The sequence below is a fragment of the Montipora foliosa genome, chromosome 1 (assembly GCF_036669935.1).
Source record: "Montipora foliosa isolate CH-2021 chromosome 1, ASM3666993v2, whole genome shotgun sequence".
Taxonomy (NCBI): Eukaryota; Metazoa; Cnidaria; class Anthozoa; order Scleractinia; family Acroporidae; genus Montipora; species Montipora foliosa.
Genome location: NC_090869.1, coordinates 12,631,521 through 12,636,520, shown reverse-complemented (window position 1 = coordinate 12,636,520; position 5,000 = coordinate 12,631,521). Strand labels below are relative to the sequence as shown.

Sequence of the window (5,000 nt, the reverse complement as noted above, 5' to 3'; positions counted from 1 at the left end):
TTGGCGGTCAAATGGATGACATTGAATTCAAGTAGTGACCGCGAATAGGCTTTGCTAAAAAAAACCTTTTTACCTTCGTGCCTTTGGTTCCGTTTACGAACACTGTAGGAATTAAGCTTTATTCTTATGCAAAACATTTTTACTGTTTCGATGAAACAATCATGTGAAAAATCATTCAAAAACAGAGACTACACCACAGTGCATGCAAGAATGAGCACGTACAAGTTTAACAGAACCGGACCAGTAATCGGTCTCTCCAAGGATCAATGGTCAATGATCAATGGTCTCTGCAGGTCTTGACATTAGAAACGTCTATAGCATTCTAGAACTGTTCTATTTAGAAGAGCTAGGGATCGTTTGATATTTTAGAACTTTAGAGATTTTAGAGATTTTAGAGCCCCCAAAAGACCTTACATATTCTAGAGAATTAGAAATCTTAGACTCACAACATGGACCATGGATATTCTAGAACTGTAGAACGTTTAGAGATTTTAAAAAGAAGCCCCAAAGCCCCTCAGTCTTTTTAAAATAACTCTAAAATAGAAGATAGCTATAGATGACGTGATAATATCAAACGTTCCCTTAGGGGCTTCTAAAATCTCTAAACGTTCTACAGTTCTAGAATATTCATGGCCCATGTTGTGAGTCTAAGATTTCTAAGGCTCTACAATATGTAAGGTCTTTTGGGGGTTCTAAAATCTCTAAAATCTCTTAAGTTCTAGAATATCAAACGATCCCTAGCTCTTCTAACTAGTCTCGTTCTTTCATTCAAATTTCAGCTTATATGTTACGGTTCGGTTAATCACACTCTTTACGAGATAATGTGATGAATATCGCACTCGTTTACTGATTAACCCTAAGCCCTCGTTTCAGTGATTAGGATTTTACCTTGCATTCTACGGTTCGGTTAACTACACTTTTTACCGACATCGTGTCAGGAATATAGCACTCTTTTACTGATGAAGCCCAAGCGCTCGTTTCAGTGATTAGGCCAAGCACCTTAAGTGAGCTAAAGCTTTCCGCCGTTTTCCCAAACGAATTACAAATGGACATGAAAACTTGACTAAAAAGTGAACGGAGAAATCTGTGTATGGTTCGTTCTTTAAGCGTATCACAGGAGCAGCCGTGACCTTGCTGAGATTGAACAAATGTCGGCTAACACGAGCCGCTTAAAAACCCGTCATCTCCCCTTTAAGGTCTTTATTTAACACTGTACTCAGTATACAAACAACAAGCAATAGCACGAATGGCAACATTGAAGAGAACATTTTTTTGCCATCAGCATTTAGTGTGTAGTTTACTACCAAAAACCACAATTATATTTCACAACATTATGAGGATCAATATCAAACAACAATTTAGTGGCCTCGGTTAATTACAATTTCAATAAACACTTGGATTATGAGTGCTTTGGTCTATTTATGTTTCGCTGCGGTGCACGTCGAAAATTCGTCATCCTTTTGTAATCCCGCACTATACTTTTGATAAATTATGTTAAGGGACACCCAAGAATCCCCATAACAAAATTACACCTTAGGATTTTTAGAAGCCCCAAAGGGATCATTTTTATCTATAGATTTCTAGACTTCCGAGACATACCCTCGGTGTTTTTTAAATAACTCAAACTCTGTTCAGTTTTTGTTTTCAACAACGTACAAAACAAATTATTCAGGAGGCGAAACGGGCCAATTTGAAGTGATCATTTGATTTTAGAACTTAAGAACTTTTAGCGATTTTAGAAGCCCCAAAGAGTGCGTTGGATATTCTAGACCTTTAGAGATTTTAGAACCCCCAAGAGACCTAACATATTCTAGAGCTTTAAAAATTTTAGACTAACAACATGGACCATGGATATTCTAGAACTTTTAGAGATTTTAGAAGCTCCAAAAGGATCGTTTGATATTCTAGACCTTTAGAGATTTTAGAGATTTTAGAACCCCTCAAAGACCTTACGTATTCTAGAGCTTTAGAAATTTTAGACTCGCAACATGGACCATAGATATTCTAGAACTTTAGAACTTTTAGAGATTTTAGAAGCCCTCTTCTGTTTTAGCATTCTACATCGCGTACTGATTTTAGAGGTTCTTGAACCTTTTAGCTATAGATTTCTAGACTTAGAGACATGCCCTCAGTCTTTTTAAAAAAACTCTAAAATAGAAGGTAGCTATAGATGAGTTCTATCTTCTAATGACAATATCTGCACCTTTCTCCGAAGATTTGTCTCGTTTATCATCATTGTCACGATAACACTTATTTGCGATTTCAACATCACGAGATGTACGTCTCTTAATCAAAGGGATCAGCGTTGGCTAAACTTCAGAATACCCCGCCACTTATTTGCATTTCATTGAATAAGAATAAGCTCTATTGTATTAAGTCTCGTTCTTCAAAAGATGCCGCATAGGGGAAACAATATTGGTTAGCTGTGGCGGGATATTCTGAAGTTGCTCCCGTTTATAAATACCTTAAAAGGGAGTTGGTCCGAAAACACTTCGTTGAAGCACTCTTCTCTTAAATGAGGTTTCTAAACCCTGACTCTTTGTAACCTCTATTTTAAATAATCCTTAAGCAGAGTACGCCTTTCTTTATCTACCCCATAGGCTTTGAGCTTCGCTGAAAATAGAGGGTTGTCGATATCATCAAAACCTCTTGATATGACCCCGACCGCCCATGCATGCTTGGATGATTTGTAAAGTTTTACCCTTAATCAACCTCATTGATGCGCAAAACACCGTCAGCTATCCGCGTGAAGTGAGTTTTCAAAATCTCAGCAATTTTCTTGTTATCACTTATGACACTATTTATTCCCCATTATAATAATATCGTTTAACTGCTTCGTTCTGGAGTGCAGAAGTGGGCGGTATGTGACCCAGAATTTGCGTTCATTTTTAGGCTTCATTGACTTTCTGATAAAATATTCTTTTTTCGCCTTACGCCTGAAATTCTTCTTTAGTTTGTTTCTGTGTGCAATGGCTTAATTCGCCGTGCCTCAGGCCGGTCATGGACTGGATCACTCTTTTATTTGCAGGGCGCGTTCGAAGGCGACCAAATGATGATTTTCACTAGCGATGGAATCGGAAGATTGAACAAATCATAGTTAATAGAGGGGAATGGTTATGAAACCCGACAAATTTCTTTGTTGTAGGTTTTTGTTCTATCTTTTGGCCTTGACTGTGCACAAAACACAATAGTTGTTTACTCCGTACTGAGGAACTAACCAATCAAACGTGTTGGTTACGTAATTCATGCATAGTGTATGAGCGAAAAACAAAAGATTGTCCACCGTCGTGGACCTTTCAACCTAAATCTTGGCATGTTTGTTTGCTCCTTTGATGTTTGCCGAGCTTCCAAACCATTCCCCTCTATTAAGTATGAACTAATCAATAAGACATAACTTTTTCTGTGACTCTGAGTTTCACGCTTACGCGATCATCAGACGGACTTTAAAATCAACAGACAGACTTAAATTAAAGTCTTAACTGATTAGAGTGTGATGAGAAGTGCTAGTTTTGTACCCCATATGAACCATGTGAACGTTAACCCTACTAATGGAAATGGCCCACACAAGGACGGAGAAAAACTCTGAACAGGGTTTGAATTGAGCCCACGACCTTCGGGTTAGATCACCGCTGCTCTACCGACTGAGCTACAAGGTCAGACGGGAGCCGAGGCCGTGGGAACTGAAGATCTTAAAGTCATGGCAATGAACACGTACAAGTATAAGGAAGGGTTACGTTTTTACAAACGTTGGCCGTGTAGCACTTTATATTTCAACAGACTTAACTGATTAGAGTGTAATGAGAACTGCTAGTGCTGTCTGATGATCACGTAAGCGTGAAACTCAGAGTCGCAGAAAAAGTTGTCTTATTGATTAGTTCAATCTTCAGATATACTACGCTCAGCGAAACGCATCGAGCACTCTACTGCAAGGATAGACTATATCCAAGATTTAGTTTATTTATAAAAATACATCGCAGCCAAGAAGCTGAATTGCGTATTATTTACAATGAAATACATTTATGTAGATGTATATTAAAAAGGTAAATTATATATATCATTATAATAAAGTTTCTATATAACGCGCGCTCTCATTGGTTTAAACAGCGTGCTTTATGAGAGTACAAAGCACGGAACAAACGAAAGCCCACGCCATCATTCGCAGAAATGGCAGATGAATTTCCGAATTTTACCTTGGGTATTATTGAAGCTATCAGTTAAAGGCTTGCTCAGATATTCTGTCAAGTGCTTTGGATGGAAGACCTCAACCGTCGCCCGGTCCAGCAGTTCTTTCAAGCTCAGAAAGTCCTCACGCTGGAGTTCTTCATTTACAAAATTCCCAACAGGTTTTCAGATTCCAGCCGCAAGCAATGAAGAGTTTGTTTTCCAGTTGTCATGTCGGAAACGTGCAGGTTTTCATGGGCAACAATTCGGCCGGTTTTCACTGAACTTAATCATTTAGATCCTCTTTTTTGCTGTTTTTTACGGACTGAACCGAACATTGAGGCACTTGTTTTTCCATAAATTCTAATTTTGTGATTTTCCAGTTGATTGATGTTTTGACAAGCCTTTGTTTCATTAACCAATCAAATAATCTTAAACATTCTTACAAGCGCGCTGATTGGTCCAAAGTAGCGTGCTTTATCAGAGTATAAAGCACTGTGCTGACGACATCTCAGTTCGCCACAAGCAGCGCGCGCTTTGAAAATAAAGTAGAATTTTTGAAGAAAATTACTTGTTTTTTATCATAAAACAAATAAAGAAGCCTTGACTGTGCTCTGTTCTGTTGTAAAGCACTTAGGAAGCGGCTAGAGCACTCAAGAAGTAGGGAGAAACACTCGCCTATCGGCTCGTGTTTCCCCCTACACTTCTTTCGTGCTCTAGCCGTTTCCTGCGTGCTTTACAACAGAACAGAGCACAGTCAAGGCTTCTTTATTTGTTAAATATAACGATATAACGATAAAAAAAACACAAATTAAATTTAAAAATATTATCGATAGATA

General features: G+C 38.2%; 1 long non-coding RNA gene across 2 annotated transcripts in view; it reads left to right on the top strand.

Annotated features, from left to right (window-relative positions):
• Window positions 1–5,000, top strand: part of LOC137975021 (uncharacterized) — a 135,346-nt gene that overhangs the window by 128,977 nt on the left and 1,369 nt on the right. Inside the window, exon 2 of one of the 2 annotated variants that reach the window (XR_011117533.1) lies at window positions 2,601–2,751. The exons of the other annotated variant lie outside the window; for it this stretch is intronic. This is a non-coding gene — a long non-coding RNA (uncharacterized lncRNA). The remainder of the gene's footprint in view (window positions 1–2,600; window positions 2,752–5,000) is intronic. 2 annotated transcript variants of the gene reach the window in all.